We start from the raw sequence: 17,895 nt of genomic DNA, 5'->3' as shown, positions 1-17,895 counted from the left end.
TTATTTTGGACACCGACGCCTGCAGCAGCGGGCTGGGCGCGGTGTTGTCACAGGTACAGGATGGGACGGAACGAGTCATCGCGTACGCCAGCCGGACCTTGAGTGGGGCCGAGCTGAACTATTGCGTGACACGCCAAGAGTTGTACGCCGTGATTTTCGCATGCAAACAGTTCCGGCCGTATTTGTACGGCAGGAGATGTCGCGTACGCACTGACCATTATGCTCTGCAGTTCCTTCTTACATTCAAGGAGCCGCGGGGGCAGATGGCCCGGTGGTTGGCGCAGTTGCAGGAGTACAACCTGCAAATCGAGTATCGGGCTGGCCGGACGCATGCAAACGCGGACGCCTTGTCGAGGCGACCCACGGTGTACGCCGAGACGAGGGCAGAGGAGGCCTGTCCGTGTTTCACGGGGGGACGCTGCCGGCAGGCAACGGACCCCCGAGAGGCCGCGGCCACTGACCCCCCCCCAGCGAGAGAGAGTGCAGTGTGCGCCACAGAGATCCTCACAGGTGGCACTGAGGATCCCGTCGACCGCCCGGCAAGCACGGGACCCGCGGCTCGGGACCCGATCGGACGGATCCAGGAGGACGTCGGCTGCGCCTTCCCGGGCCTAAACGACGAGCAGCTGAGACAGACCCAGCAGCGAGATCCGGATCTGGCGGCGGTGGAGGCGGCACTGCGAGAGAAGAAGGATGCACTACCAGGGCCCTGGAGCGGTTTGTATGCCCGGTTGTGTGTAGAAAACGGGGTGGTGAGGGAACTGGCCGACGCTGGGCGGCCGGGGTGCATCTGCGTTCCCGCCCATGTGCGACCCCAACTACTACGACTGGTACACGACCACCCGCTCGGGGGCCATGATGGGGAACGGCGCACCTGGGAGACTCTGCGTCGCCAGTATCTCTGGCCTAAATTGGCGCAAGATGTGGCCGCCTGGGTGCAGGGCTGCCGGGCCTGTCAGCAGTGTGGGCAAAAGCCGGCGAGGTACCAGGTACCCCTGAGGCCGTTCCGAGTCAGTCGGACGAATCAGTTGGTCGGAATCGACCTGCAGGGGCCCTTTCCACGATCCCACCGGGGCAACCGATATATTCTCGTAGCGGTGGAGTACTTCACCCGCTACCCCGTGGCGGTGGCTATCCCGGATAAAACAGCCCTCGTAGTGGCCCGGGCCTTCGTGGAAAACTACGTACTTAAGTGCGGGATCCCCGAACGAGTCATTACCGACCAGGGTAGTGAATTCGAGGCCGAACTATTCCAGGCGCTGTGCCGAGAGTTCGGGATCCAGAAGGACCGAACCACGGCGTATCACCCCCAGGCGAACGGGATGGTAGAGAGGATGAACCAGACTCTGGCCGGGAAGCTTAAACGCATGGCGGCCGCGAATCAACAGGACTGGGACGAACACCTCCCGTATGCCCTGTTCGCCTACACCACCGCCGTTCACACATCTACAGGACAGACCCCGTTCCTAATGATGTTTGGTCGCGAGTCTCGCCTGCCCGCAGATCTGCTGTTCGGTGTCCCTCCGCCGCAACGGGAGGAAGGGAGCCACCCCGTGGAGCACTTGCTGGAAACCCTCCGAGGTGCCAGGGGCCGAGCCTACCCGCACGGAGAGGCCGCACACCAGCGGCAAGAGCAGGGCGCCCGACCCCGTATGGAGCCCCCCTTCTACACTGCGGGCTCCGAGGTGTGGCTGTACACTCCCCGCGTCGGTGCCGGACAGGTGGGGAAGCTGACCACCTACTGGCGAGGACCCTGGATTGTGAGACGGCAGATCTCACCATGGACGGTGCTGATTCAGGGAGGAGAGAGGGGCCGGGAGATGGTGGTCAACATCCGCCGACTGAAGCCGTGGCGAGCAGCCCCCGAGGGGGGGAGCCCCGCCGTCCAAGTACCCCGAAACCCCGGGGTCCCCCCACCCCCCGTGCCCGGGGGCCTCGCGCAGTATATGGGCCCCACGGAGCCCCGGGCTCCGAGGGGCCCCGGGCGGGGCCGGGGGCGATGAGGACGGCGACCCTTAAACCCCACCGCCTCTGAGTTTGTTCCCCAGCCCGCAGGTGCCAGAGACCGAGGGGAGCCATTGGAATGGAGGAGGAGACCACCGCCGGAGCCCCAGGAGACGGAGCCGCCACCCCCGAGGCCAGCCACAAGGGCCGGGCGAATCCCGCGGACCCCGCGGCGATACTTCGTGGGGGCAACCCAGGCGAGGTGCTCCAGTCAACCCGGGACGGGGACTGGCACCCCGGGGGGCTATGTGGTGCCACAGCGACGGGGCCGCTCTGCCGAGCCAGGGAGCCGCCCGGCTTCCACCGCCGCACTGCCCCCCATCACCCCCCCCCACATAAACACGCACCCGCACCCACGTAGGGCCTCGTGGTCGGGTCACCTACCCTGAGTTTTCACCCGAGGGCCCCCTAGTGGGGTTACCCCACGGTTTCTCAGGGCCAGGGAATTGGACAGGACCCTTCCCAGGCCAAGTAACACTGCGGCGCCGTGGGCGGATTTGAGATCGCACGACCACGGCGAGCTCAGAGAGCCCCGCAGTTAGAAACGCATACAAACACAAACACGGGTCAGCAGGGCAGATAGCTGGGATCAGGACCCGGGACGACTGATTGGTCGAAAGGTCAAAGGCCGGCGGGATCGCAAAAGAGCCGGAAATCCTAGGCTCAGGATTGGTCGAGAGACCAAGGCGGTCGGGACGGGGGCGCCTAGCCTTTGATGTGGATAGCTTAAAAGAAAACGCAGGGGCAGTAGGGAACTCTCTTCTTCTGGAGTTTGGACACGGAGTCGGCGACGAAGGAGTCATCGGGCGAGCCGCTAGATTGTCTGCAGGACGATCTGAGCGCCGCAAGGTCACCAGGGACTACAGACGGTATCGTGTTGCGCGCCTTACAACACCTCAGAGCGGAGAGTAGGATCCGTGGGAGAGGGTTAGTTCGGGGTAAGGACGAGTAGGAAAGCGGTTTAGCAGAGAGCGCGGCATAGAGTAGGGCTGCACGCCACCAAAGAGTGGGTTAGGAGCGCCTTGCTGGCCCGCACACACACACGGGTGGCTCGGTGGGTTAACAAGGGCTAATAAAATCTCGAGCGTAGTAACGGAACCGTGTTGTTGGGTGTTTTTGAACGTGGGATTAGCGGGCACTGCATTCGTGGGTGTGTGGTCGTTGTATGCGTAAAGGCCGTGGTCTCTGTACGATTGTGCGGGTACGGAGGTGTGTGGGTTAACGCCCGGGGAGAGCACTTTTGTGTGTTGGCGTGACCACGCAGCCGTGTGAGAGGAGAATCGTCCTTGTACGATACTTGTGTTGACGTGCACGCGCGAGTGGGGGAGGGGACGAGTCGTCGTGTCGGCGTGTGCCCCGCTTGCGTGTGCTCGTTACTTGCGTAAAGTGCGGCGCGGTGGTGGACCCCTGACCCCCGACCCCGCGGCTCGAGCGCGTAATTGGCTGCGCATTGTTGTACGGTTTGTCTCGCGCGCACGGCGGCGGCTTGAGTCGTTGTGTCGGCGTGTGCCCCGCTTGCGTGTGCTCGTTACTTGCGTAAGCTCTCGGCGTGCGTAATCGGCGTACCCCAGGTGCGCGATCGTAACGTGAGCGGCCAGAGCGGCGCAAGCGTGGGTATCGCGTGTGGAGCTGTATGTGTGTGCGCGCACGTTCACGACGTGTGCGATACAGGTGCGCGATCATAACGCGAGTAGTCAGGGGTGAGTGAGTGCCGCCCAGGGCTGTAGACGGGCGCACGCTCGCAGCGTGCGAGAGCTGTATGTAGCGGCGTAAAGAGGGGGAGTATGGCGTCTGATTGATGATGCCGTGCGCACGTATGCTTGCAGCGTGGGAGCGCTGCGTGAAGCCGTATGGTAAGGGCGTCGCGTTCGAAGGCCGGCGAAACCCTAGCGGGTATTAGGGAGGTGGGGTAACAAACGGAATAGGGGATGATGGAGGGAGGGATCTCTTGGGCCAGCGACCCCCACACCTGACCTTAATGACTATTTGTACAGTGAACATTTAAAGAATCGATTATGGGCGCGTGGGGTTTAAACATAATGATAGAGTTGTTTTTAATCAGAAATGCTAATTGTTGTGTTTTAACGCTTGAACACACCGGTGGGCTAAAGCAGTGAACTATTATAGTTTTATCAACGGGACACTTTTTTACTGATTGGCCGTGTGGGGTGGTGGAGTGTTACAACACTTGAATAAATAAGGCGATCTGAAGCCAATAACGGTGTTTATGAATAATGTTAGCGAAAGCCTACGTGTTACCAATTGACTAACTTTACTTAAGAACCAGGCAACAGTCTACATTATAGACTGGAAGTACACCCAGTCAGCTTCATAAGCAGGCTACAGTCTACATTATAGACTGCCAGTACACTGAGCCAATTTAATAAGCAGGCTACAGTGTACATTATATACTGGCAGTGCGCTCAGCCAGCTTAATGACTATTTGTACAGTCAACATTTAAAGAATAGATTCTTGGTGCGTCGGGTTTAAAAGTAATGAGACAGTTGTTTTGTCATTGCTATGTAATGTTTAAAAGATTTCATAAGATTTTGTGGTGGGGGGGGGAGTGAAGAGGACGTGAAACTTTTATGCATTTACCTGACAGTCGCGTGCTGGGTGTCGAGGCGTAGTACCGTGCAGAGCCTCCGGCCTCGCCTAAATAGGCCACCCGGTCGTGAAACTTTGATGAATTAACGTCAGAGTCGCGTGTTAATGCGTGCGCCTATTTTTAAGTTAAATTAAAAATGGCGTCCACCCCGCGCCGAAGGCGTCGCTACTCGTTGCCAGGGGCAACCGCCGTCCAATGAAAGCGGCGAAGGCGTGGCTACCCGTTGCCTGGGGCAACCGGCGTCCAATGAAACTGCAGCCCGCGGCGAAGGCGTCGCTACCCGTTGGCAGGGGCAACCGCCGTCCAATGAAAGCGGCAAAGGTGTCGCTACCCGTTGCCAGGGGCAACCGCCGTCCAATGAAAGTGCGTATGGTCCGGCGACACACAACAACAACCGCCATTCGCCACTAAGTGGCGGTGACGTCACCACGACGCTTGTGCCAGGCCATGTGCACCCTGAGGCCACGTGAAGTGTCGAACGCCCGCTGGCAGGAGGTCACGGGGCAGACCCAGGTGCCACGGGTCGACTGACCGAGATGACCGAGACGAGTGGCTGATGCACCACCTGTGCCCCCTACTGTGCCAACTTGCTGTGCTTTAGCCACCCAGCGCTCCGCTCGTTGTTGTGAGCGTCGCTCCTCCGCCCTCCGTTGTTGTTGGAGGGCGACTGCCTCCAACTGCCCAGTAGCGTCCTTCACGAGCCTCCTCCACTGAGGCCGATCTTGACACCGCTGGTACCAGTCATCGGCAAGTCCACTCAGCTCCACGTCCTCCTGTACCACATCACTCCATCTCTTCTCTAGCCCGTGCCGCGCCCGTTTAGCCCCCTCGATCCGGCCGAACAAAAGCTGTTTAGGCATGCGGTGGCTGGGCATGCGGGCTACATGACCCAGCCAACGCAGCCTTGCCTGCCGGAGGAGCTCACTGATAGGACTTTGCCCAGATCTTTCAAGGACTTGTGAGCTCCTCACACAATCCAGCCTGGTTAAACCCAGGATGGATCGTAGGCAGGCCAGCCTAAATGTTTCCAACCGGCGAAGATGCTCCACTAGGGGGGTCCACGTTTCGCAAGCGTAGAGAAGGGAGGGAATGACCGTGGCCGAGAAGACCTGAAGCTTCGTGCGGAGCGACAGACCAGGTAGCTTCCACACAGCGTTACGCAACCGATGAAAAGATATTGCCGCTCGACTGATTCGGAGTGAGACCTCTGCTGATAAACTGGAGCCGGTCATAAGCACACTGCCCAGGTATGGGAAACTCTCCACTCTCTCCACAACTGCCCCATCACCGATTGGGAGTTGTGGGGGTGGAGTGCCAGATGGTACAAAATACCCAGGCAGGTGCTTAGTTTTGGTGGGGCTGATGGTAAGGCCCCACCTCTTAGTGGCACGCTCCAGTCTCAGCAGCAGCGTCTCCAACTCCTCTTCTGAATGAGCAGCTATTACCAAATCATCGGCATACATAACGTGGTTGACCAATAGGGAGCCATCCCTTGATCGCACCCGGGCGTCGATCAGCCTCCCATTATATCTGTACCAAATGGTAATTCCCCCGGTACAGCTATTGAAGGCTTCACGAACTACGCAGTCGAAATAGATGTTAAATAATGTGGGAGCCAGAGGACATCCCTGTCGCACCCCAAGGTGTACAGGGAAAGGCTCCGACTCCCGGCCACGTAGTTTTACCCGGGCCCGCTCACCATCATGAAGGTCCTTAATGATCGTGAGCAGAGGGTCAGGGACTCCGAAAGCACGAAGAACAACCCAGAGCCCAGTCCGACTGATGGTATCATAGGCCTTGACCAGGTCAATAAAGCAGAGATGTAGGTCTTTTTGGAATTCCCTACACCTCTGCTGTAGCAGACGGACAGAAAATATGGCATCTGTGCAGGACCGCCCTTTCCTGAAACCGCATTGGGGCTCCGCAAGCCTCTCCTCAGCGTGCCTAGCAAGGCGATGTTGAATAATCCTTGCCAGGACCTTACCCGGCACACTGAGGAGTGAGATGCCCCTGTAGTTGTTACAGTCGGTACGGTCCCCCTTCTTAAAGAGGGGGACCACCAGGGCATCCTTCCAGTCCTGCGGAACCCGTCCAGTGGTCCAGACTGTTGTTATGATGTCATATAGGGCAGTCTGTGCACAAACGCCACCCTCCCTCAGCATTTCGCTTGGGAGATCATCTCTGCCCGGTGCCTTCCCTGGTCTCAGACTCCGGATCGCCCTCAGTACTTCCTCAACAGCTGGTACCTCAGCCAGCCACTCACAGGGGGTGACCTCTTCCAATATTTGAGGCACCGCAGCCTCAGCAGGGTTATCCCCACTTTGTGCCATGATGTTTTCCTGGCTGAGAGATTTTCCCTCCCCCAGGACCTCACAGAAATGCTCAGCAAATCTGCAAACCAGTTCCTGGGGGTCGGAGATTGGATCACCGTTTTTTCCTCTAATGATGGTAATAGGTGTGGCGCTGCAGGTTACTTTTTTGATGGAGTTAAATAGTGATTTGTGATCACGGGCCACTGAGGCAGACTCCATCTCCTCAGCAACCCGCGACCACCACCCATCCTTACAGCGCCTTACGGCTCTCCGAACCTCCGAGCGAAGGCTGCGGTAAACCTCCTCATTCTCTGACGTGGGATGCTGTAGGCGATGAGAGTGGGCCTGTCGCTTTTTCTCAATTAACCTGAACACCTCCTCCGTCAGCCAGGGTTCCCGGGGAGGTCTGGACCGAGTACCCAAAGCAGCCATTGCAGCTGCATGAGTCACAGTCTTAAACCTCGCCCATTTACCCTCGACATCAGGTGGAGTGGGGGACGATGCCAACCCCAGCTGCAAGCGATGATGAAATTCTCGCTTGCAACTTTCATCAGCTAACTTAGACCAGGCCACTTTTGGTTGGAATGGGATCCTGGGTGTACACCCACCACCGGAGTGGAAGAATGGCAGGCGCATCTTACAGATGACTAGTCGATGGTCAGAGGGCAGATCAGCTCCACGGTAGGTCCTGGTGTCAAGGACATGGGCTCGCATCCGCTGGTCCGTCACTATGTAGTCCAGCAGATGTTCTTGCTTGGACCCGGCATGCATCCATGATGTTGTGTGGATGCGCCGATGCCGGAAGAGCGTGTTGGTAATTACAAGCCCATGGGCTGCACAAAAATCTAGCAGCCTCCTACCGTTATTATTGAGCTGATCTGGCCCATGCCTTCCAATCACTCCAGACCAGGTGCCAGCATCATGACCAACTCGGGCATTGAAGTCACCCAACAAGATGACTCTGTCCCGAGTGGCCACTTTAGCCAGCACCTGTGACAGGAGGTCATAGAAAGCGTCCGACTCATCGGCTTTGCCTGCATCCCTCCACGGATGTTCGTCTTCGGTGGGGGCATAAGTAACCACGACCACCACTCCTCGCCTCTGGTTGATGGGAAGGCGAGCCCAAAGTATCCTGGGGCTTACAGCTTCCCACACCTCACCGCCACGCTCCCACGCCCCCTTCATTCTTTTGTTCAGAAGAAGAGCCACACCCTGTTGTTTGGCAGTCTCCTGCCCCGAGTAGAGGACTGTCCACCCCTCATGGTGGCAGGAGCCAGAACCGGTCCACCGGACCTCCTGAATGCCACAGAGATCCAGGCGGTACCGGTCCAGCTCCCGACAGAGGAGTGGCAGCCTCTCCTCCGCAGTGAGCGTTCGAACATTCCACGTGGCCATCCGCAATGGTTTTTCGTTGTTTCTGGAGAAGCCCCGAGGGTTAAAATTCAATCTCCTGGCTCCGCCAAATGGGGTTTGGCCAGGAGACGTCATAAAAGCCTGACCCCCCGGGGCCTCCGGCACAAGCTTATTAATTACAGGTTTATGTTTAATTCGTAGTTTAGTGGTGGTTAATTGAAGGTGGAGGGGTTACCAGCCCCTCGCACCCGTCCAGAGCCCCCGTTTAGCCACTGTGGTGGTCACAGACGCCATGAGGGGAGAGGCCAATGGGCATTGGCCCTCCCCCCACAGCACTGCCCACGACAGTGTTGCCCGTCCGGCACCGCGAGGAGGTAGGAGGTTGTTTTGCCGGCGACACACACACACACAGACAGACAGATTCACGATTTTATATATATAGATAATGTATAGCTCATAGCTTATATTGTTAGAGTTCACAATATTGTAGTTTACTATAACACTAGTTTGTAGTGTTATTTTAAAGGGTTACAATGTATAACTCATAGTTTAAAGGTTATATTGTTTATAATGTTAGAGTATACAATGTGAGTTTAAAATTTTATAGTTTGTGGACGTGCCCTGTTCTCGTGTAACCCGACACGGATTTGGAAATAATTGCTATGATCATGTCTGAACTGAGATGAGCGACTAATGTTTATTTTGTTTAATCATAACTGTGTGTAGGTTAGTGCCATCGGGGCTTAGTGAATACTACTCATGAATGAACTCGTACTTCTTTCGGATAGAAATTTGAAATCGTGTTGGTAGAACAAGTCGCCTGCCTTTTCTAGACGAATTGTTATCTTCAAGTGCGTCCGAAAATAAACTGCTAATATACACAGCATAGGGAAGGCTGCCTTGTTCGGGAGATGTAGTTTGGCTCAGGCGCTGTGGCCGGGTGATGACACGGATTATGAAACAATGGAGTTAAACACTCGCTGCTTGGCCCCGTCGACAGCAGCGCAGGCTGTCATATACCGCCCCATTTACGAGTTGGCTGTATGATGTGTATAGTTGAAGGTGCTAGGTGTTGTCTTCTTCTAACAGCTACTAACATGCGTGTGTTGTCTGATTTTTGTATTTGTCCATTGATGTTGTTATTTTTATTGCGGCAATTTTTTTGTTCAGTTTTGTCACTTGAGTGTAGCAGTTTGTTTAAGAATTCGTCACGTGAGCGTGGTGTTTTGCTTGTTGGAATTTCTCTTTGTCCCAATTTGTGATTGTTATAATAATTGTAACGATTCATAATCTCATGAGTTTATAATGGGTTTGTGCGTGTATTTATATAAATAATTCCCTATTTTTCGATTTAAAGCTTTCGTGACTGCAGGGATTCATCTTCTGGTTCTTTCGGTGACTTTACCGAAAGAACCAGAAGATGAGTTCCTTATTTTGTTATTCGATGACATCTAGCAGTGAAAATCGTGATTGTAAAATGACCATGTTGTAATTGTAATAATTTTTATCCGATCCTTGCACGTACATTATACATACATATGAGCAGAGTGCGATTCTTATAAGACCACACTGTGATTCTAATGCTTCTACTAATATTACCTTACCTCCGTTTATATGGTTATACATTAAAACACTTGTTTATAATCGTTTAATGTTTAGTGTTATTGTTTATAGTGTTACAGTTGACATGTTATAGAGTACAGTTTATCAACGACATACTTAGGGATTAGTGACTGGTACGTTGATGAACGATTAACTACGGGGACCTTTCCCCTCAAGGAACACGTGTTAATCGTGTAGACAGCCAAGATGCTGCCGGTTAAGGGCACACTTGTGTGATGGAGATCCTCCACCTGAAATTCTCTGAACATGTTTTTGCTAGGAACATTATAAAATAAAGAACTGACAAACATTTGTAAAATACGTTTTTAATTCATCTGCAATCATTTTTACGTCAAAACTCGAAGGGAATATTTATTATGTCCTATGTTCACACATTTCCAGTACCATGCAAACCATTTCCGTTCCAGGAATACCAAAGCGTTAAAGTATCATTCCCCATGATTTCCTTATTAGTTCACCACATTTGTTCACTGTGCCTCTATGTTGAAGTCAAGGCCATATATCCAACGAACGCGTCATCAATGTACATCCTTAAATCGTATATCTAAAGTCGATTAATACCAATTAAAAAAGCTATGTACTTGAAAAACCCGTTTAAAATGTTGAGTAAAGATGTACCTACAGACGCCAACTTTAGCTCAACAGGAACACCTAACGACTACAATCAAACCCTCTCACAACCAGTGCTCTTCACACCACTTCGGCAAGTAATCCGATAACATTACAAACCACCACTGTGCACGTCATTAAACTAAAAAAAACTGTAAAACTAAAATTACACACAAAAGTACTCGATACGGCTTAATAGGTATAAACACATGACATAATATTTTTTCAGTCACCCCGAGCTCTCTGGTTGACTCTCGAGCCACTCCATTACATCCAGCCATCTCTCGGGATCCAACAGCATGGGATCGAAGGTGGAAACTTCTTCAGGACTCATTGCAGCACCTTGAATTTCAGCTTTTGATTTCAGTTTCCTATCATTGTGAACCTTCTGATGCCTGTTCATGGTTGATGACCGTGCAAATGCTTTCCCACACACAGGGCACAGGAATGGCGTCTCGCCCGTGTGTGTTCTCTGATGGTTCTGAAGAGTTGAAGAGTGTGCAAATGTCTTACCACACACAGGGCACAGGAATGGCTTCTCACCTGTGTGTGTTTTCTGATGGCGTTGGCAGTTTGCTGAAAGTTTAAATGCCTTCCCACACACAGAACACAGGAACGGCTTCTCGCCCGTGTGTGTTCTCTGATGACTCTGAAGATGTGATGACTGTGCAAATGCCTTCCCACACACAGAGCACAGGAATGGCTTCTCGCCCGTGTGTGTTCTCTGATGACTCTGAAGATGTGACGAGTGTGCAAATGTCTTCCCACACACAGGGCACAGGAACGGCTTCTCGCCCGTGTGTGTTCTCTGGTGTCTCTGAAGATGTGATGGCCATGAAAATGTCTTCCCACACACAGAGCAATTGAATGGCTTCTTGCCTCCGTGTACGTGGGGCTGTGGAGAGCGTCTCTGCTCCATGTGAGCGTAGTAACAGCAGCGGTGTTATCGAGTCAAAAGTACGCTATCTGCCGCAAGGATGTTTAGCGTTGAGTTTTGGATTTTGTTAACTGCTAAAACAAGAACGACACTCGCATCTAACCGAGACGCCAAAAAATCCCACTAATTTGACGACGAACACGTTCCGCGAAAATAGACACTTACTTGGAGATTCACGGTATATCGATGTCTGGAACCCGTCTGAAGATGTCGCCACGAACTCTCCCGACGCAAAGTCGCCTAACTGTCGACACAGCAATTGTGCTCGCCAGGCTGCGTTGTCTCGCGGTTGAAGGGCGATCAGCAGAGCGACGAGTCGAGCGTCCAACCTCATCAAGTTCCCTCTCGAAATGGCATTGAGCTCTGCTTCTGAGCCGCCTAATAACTCCCCCCCTAGGATCCAATCCTTTGTCTTTCATGATATTTGCATTCGATTGTTAATTTTGGAAGGCACAATCCGCATGTCTATTAACATACCGAAGAGTAATGTGCCCATTGTGCTTCATGCATGAATATGTAAGTGCATCTCAGTGTGTAATTGTGCGCTTATTTTGAATAAATGGAAAAACTTTGTCCTCGATTTAAAGTGAATGCAGAGAAATTAGCATGTAACTTTAGAAAAGGAAGAGAGCGGCCTTCTCGACGAGGGAGTGAAACCCAATAGGTAATATTCTTTTTAAATCCTTTATATTAAGTTCACTTGCTTGCTTGCTTGCACGCTTACGACCGTGCAAATCTTTCAGTCGTTTTTTTTACCCACTTCCCGTGATCCAATCGAGCTGACATTTTGCACACAGACTCGTTGTGCATGACAATTCATTTTCGTGACATTTTTTCCCCCAAAATTTTACACTTTTATGAAAAAAAAATTGTATGTCATTACCAATTGCTTAATGGTGGCAAGCAATCATCTGACCCATAGGTGACAGCCATCTCAAGCCAGAGGACGAGAGGACTCTAGCCGCCACGCATATAAAGGATTTATAGTGAAAAACTTTGTTTTTACGGGTTATTTTTAAAATCCTTTATATTAAGTTCACTTGCTTGCTTGCTTGCACGCTTACGACCGTGCAAATCTTTCAGTCGGTCTTTAACCTACTTCCCGTGATCCAATCGAGCTGACATTTTGCACACAGACTCGTTGTGCGTGACAATTTATTTTCGTGAATTTTTTTCTTCCAAAATTGTACACTTTTTAGGAAAAAAATAATTATATTTAATTACCAATTGCTTAATGGTGGCAGGCAATCATCTGACCCAAAGGTGACAGCAATCTCAAGCCAGAGGACGAGAGGACTCTAGCCGCCACGCATATAAAGGATTTATAGTGAAAAACGTTGTTTTTACGGGTTAATTTTTACAGCGTTACAATGGATAGGTTGTAGTTCATAGGTTATAATATTATGTTTCACTATGATAGAGCTTAACATGTGAGAGTCTACAATATCAGAGTTGATCAAATGCGACGATCAAGGGCGTCAATCGGGTGAGTTTGGTCAGAGGCTTTAATCAAAGGCGTCATCCCATCACGGAACACCACCTCCCTGCGTATATCACAGCAACAGAAGCAACTACAGCAGCAACAACAGCAGCGACAACAACAGCAGCAACATCACATTTCCAGGGCGACGCAGCTACTTCCGATTCTGCTGCCCAGATGTTTGTAGTCGTTTCACATATTCCACCCTTGGTTCGCACGTCCATATTACATACATACATTTTACATGCATACATGTTACATAAAGACATATTATATTCATGCATATTACATACAGACATGTTGTTACATACTCACGAGCATAGTGTGATTCTTATAGGACCACGGTGTGAATCTAAGAATTCTAATGAGATTCGAATATCACACTTCAATGTACGGTGTTCTAATCTGTAATACTAGTTAATTATGTTATTTTATAGCGTTATAATGTATCGCTCATAGCTTATATTGTTAGAGTTCACAACATTATAGTTTACTATAACACTAGTTTATAGTGTTATTTTAAAGCGTTACAATGTATAGCTCATAGTTTAAAGGTTATATTGATAGAGTTTATAATGTTAGAGTATGCAATGTGAGTTTACAATTTGAGAATATGTGGACGTGCCCTGTTCTCGTGGGACCCGACACGGATTTGGAAATAATTGCTATGATCATGTCTGAGCTGGGATGAGCGACTAATGTTTACTTTGTTTAATAATAACTGTGTGTAGGTTAGTGCAATCGTGGCTTAGTGAATACTACTCATGAATGAACTCATACTTCTTTAGGATACCTGCCTTTTCTAGACGAATTGTGCGTGATTCTTATACGACCAGACTGTGATTCTAATGCTTCTAATGATATTATAATACCTTCGCTCCGTTTATATGGTTATAAATTAAAACACTAGTTTATAATCGTTTAATGTTTAGTGTTATAGTTTATAGTATTACAGTTTACATGTTATAAAGTACAGTTTATCCCCGACATACTTCGGGATTAGGGACTGGTAGGTTGATGAACGATTAACTACGGGGACCTTTCCCCTCAAGGAACATTTGTTAATCGGGTAGACAGCCAAGATGCTGCCGGTTAAGGGCACACTTGTGTGACGGAGATCCTCCACCTGAAATTCTCTTAACATGTTTTTGCTAGGAACATTATAAAATAAAGACCGGACAAACATTTGTTAAAAATACGTTTTTATTCATCTGCAATCATTTTTACGTCAAAACTCGAAGGGAATATTTATTATGTCCTATGTTCACACATTTCCAGTACAATGCAAACCATTTCCGTTACAGGAATACCAAAGGGTTAAAGTATCATTCCCATGATTTCACCACATTTGTTCACTGTGCGTCTATGTTGAAGTCAAGGCCATATATTCAACGAACGCGTCAATGTACATCCTGGAATCGGCTATCTGAAGTCGATTAATACCAATCAAAAAAAGTTATATACTTGAAAAAAAAGTTTAAAATGTTGAGTAAAGATGTACCTACAGACGCATTTCAACTTTAGCTCAACAGGAACACTTAACGACTACAATTGAACCCTCTCACAACCAGTCCTCATCACACCACTTCGGCAAGTAATCCGATAACATTACAAACCACCAATGTGCAAGTTACGAAACTCTCAAAAAAATTGGAAAACTAAAGCGGTCAAAATTACACACAAAAGTACTCGATACGGCTTAATAGGTATAACCACATGACGTAATATTTTTTCAGTCACCCCGGGCTCTCTGTTTGACCCTGGAGCCACTCCATTACATCCAGCCATCTCTCGGGATCCAACTGCATGGGATCGAAGGTGGAAACTTCTTCAGGACTCATTGCAGCACCTTGAATTTCAGCTTTTGATTTCAGTTTCCTATCATTGTGGACCTTCTGATGCCTGTTAAGAGTTGACTACTGTGAAAATGCCTTCCCACACACAGAGCACAGGAATGGCTTCTCGCCCGTGTGTGTTCTCTGATGAATCTGAAGATGTGATGACCTTGCAAATTTCTTCCCACACACAGGGCACAGGAATGGTTTTTCGCCCGTGTGTGTTCTCTGATGACTCTGAAGATGTGATGACTGTGCAAATGTCTTCCCACGCACAGAGCACAGGAATGGCTTCTCGCCCGTGTGTGTTCTCTGGTGACTCTGAAGATGCGATGAGTTTGCAAATTTCTTCCCACACACAGGGCACAGGAATGGCTTCTCGCCCGTGTGTGTTCTCTGGTGACTCTGAAGATGCGATGAGTTTGCAAATTTCTTCCCACACACAGAGCACAGGAACGGCTTCTCGCCCGTGTGTGTTCTCTGGTGTCTCTTAAGATGTGATGACCGTGAAAAGGACTTCTCACACACAGAGCAATTGAATGGCTTCTTGCCTCCGTGTACGTGAGGCTGTGGAGAGCCTCTCTGCTCCATGTGAGCGTAGTAACAGCAGCGGTGTAATTGAGTAAAAAGTACGCTATCGGCCGCAAAGATGTTTAACGTTGAGTTTTGGATTTTGTTAACTGCTAAAACAAGAACGAGACTCGCGTCTAACCGAGAGGCAAAAAAATCCCGATAATTTAACGACGAAAACGTTTAAGAGTTCATCCGCGAAAATAGACACTTACTTGGAGATTCACGGTATGTCGATGTCTGGAACCCGTCTGAAGATGTCGCCACGACCTCTCCCGACGCAAAGTCGCCTAACTGTCGACACAGCAATTGTGCTCGCCAGGCTGCGTTGTCTCGCGGTTGAAGGGCGATCAGCAGAGCGACGAGTCGAGCTTCCAATCTCATCAAGTTCTCTCTCGAAATGGCATTGAGCTCTGCTTCTGAGCCGCCTTATAACTCCCGCCCCTTGGATCCGATCCTTTGTCTTTCAGGATATTTGCATTCGATTGTTAATTTTGGAAGGCACATTCCGCATGTCTATTAACATACCGAAGGGTAATGTGCCCATTGTGCTTCATGCATGAATATGTAAGTGCATCTCAGTGTGTAATTGTGCGCTTATTTTGAATAAACATTTTGTCCTCGATTTATAGTGAATGCAGAGAAATTAGCATTTAACTTTAGAAAAGGAAGAGAGCGGCCTTCTCGACGAGGGAGTGAAACCCAATAGGTAATATTCTTTTACAGCGTTACAATGGATAGGTTGTAGTTCATAGGTTATAATATAATGTTTCATTATGATAGAGCTTAACATGTGAGAGTCTACAATATAAGAGTTGATCAAATGCGACGATCATGGGCGTCAATCGGGTGAGTTTGATCAGAGGCTTTAATCAAAGGCGTCATCCCATCACGGAACACCACCTCCCTGCGTATATCACAGCAACAGAAGCAACTACAGCAGCAACAACAGCAGCGACAACAACAGCAGCAACATCACATTTCGAGGGCGGCGCAGCTACTTCCGATTCTGCTGCCCAGCTGTTTGAAGTCAGGACCTGCTCTCGCAGGACCCCACACTTCTTTGGAAAGTATTGCGATGATCATGTCTGAGCTGAGAATTAAGTCACTCAAGATTACTTTGTTTAACCATAACTTTAGGTAGGTTAGTGTCATCGGGGCTCTGTGAATACTACTCATGAATGAAATCACACTCCTGTATGACCGACATTGTGCTAATTTTGGTTGATCGAGTAAAACAAGGCATGTGCCATGTCCAGACGAATTATTATCAACAACAGTGTCCTTAAATATGATGCTAAAATAAATGTTAACACTGGATTAAACGCGCACCTCTTAACCCCTCCCTCGCATTTACGACTAACGATTTGCATTTGCACATAACATACATTCAAGCCCATTAAAATGCTACTACGACCATATTGTTATTCTAAAATTTGAATGCGATTCTTGCCATTTACCCCCCACAGTTCACATATCCGACCCCCGGTTCGATTGAACAGATAATTTACATACATATCTGTAGAGTGCGATTTAAATACTTCTAATGAGATTTAAATACCGTACCTCCGTTTATGGTGCTATAAATTATAAAACCGTTTAATGTTTAGTGTTATTGTTTATAGTGTTCATCTTCTTGGTTCTTTCGGTAAAGTCACGTAGAATGGAAATAATAAAATTATGAAAATAAAACATAATAAAATAATTATCACGACGTTTCGGCCACAACGCAAGCAGCCATCCTCAGGTGGAGAGCAGGTCTGTCGAGTAGACAGTCTGAATGACACACTCCAGGCTTGGAGCGACTATTTAAGCTGGGATGGAGGGGGGAAGGGCGCCTTGACAAAATAATTTGCATATCAAGAGGAATTTAGCATATTTATGGCAAATGCAGATATGCGATTAGTACTACTTGTGAAATGCGTAGGAGGTTTGGCGGGGGGTTTAAAGTCATCATGCCCGTGCATTATGCAGGATTAGCAGCAACAAAGGGAGGGGGTAGGGGTAACATTATTAAAGAGAAGGAATGTTAATAGTATGTAGCTGCAGTTACTAAACCACCACGTAAACAACTAAAGTATAAACTACATATTTTTCGATTTAAAGCTTTCTATTATGTAGTTTATATGAAGTATAAACTACATAGTATCATCAGTATACTAAATATACTCTTCAATAAGCTCAGCTACTAACAGTAAGTAATACATTACAATTCTACGTCGCAAAAAATACAATATGCTTCCAGCTACACTTTATTCTCTTACATTACACGAGTCTACACCGTACTATATACTACTTCGGTATTCTGGACCTGAACGTTGCGAAACGATTCATAACGAGGACCTTTCCCCACCAGAGCGCAATCCGCTAATGAAAAGAACTCGGGGCGGCGGGAACACGTGCTTCCATGGGCAGTGGGGGACAGGGCATGGTTGTATTGCCCACAGGTGCCACCGGGAAAATCCCCTAAGTTGCTCCGCCCATGACAGGGTCAGGTAGAGGTCACAGAGGTGGGTGATGTAAAGATAGTGCATCAACTCAGGGACAAGTGGTGACAACAAGA

At 49.5% G+C, this 17,895-nt stretch overlaps 2 protein-coding genes and 1 pseudogene across 2 annotated transcripts in view; 1 reads left to right on the top strand and 2 right to left on the bottom strand.

Moving 5' to 3' along the window:
• The window catches only part of LOC144953332 (uncharacterized), a 446,639-nt gene that overhangs the window by 376,114 nt on the left and 52,630 nt on the right, over positions 1-17,895 (bottom strand).
• LOC144953325 (uncharacterized) overlaps positions 1-17,895 on the top strand; it is a 378,709-nt gene that overhangs the window by 331,328 nt on the left and 29,486 nt on the right. The gene's annotated exons all lie outside the window — the stretch shown is intronic.
• Positions 4,830-17,895, bottom strand: part of LOC144953326 (uncharacterized) — a 30,602-nt pseudogene continuing 17,536 nt past the window's right edge.

This window comes from Lampetra fluviatilis, chromosome 74, assembly GCF_964198595.1.
Source record: "Lampetra fluviatilis chromosome 74, kcLamFluv1.1, whole genome shotgun sequence".
NCBI classification, from domain to species: Eukaryota; Metazoa; Chordata; class Hyperoartia; order Petromyzontiformes; family Petromyzontidae; genus Lampetra; species Lampetra fluviatilis.
Note: the sequence above shows the minus strand (reverse complement) of the source record. Positions and strands in the feature narration are given on the sequence as shown.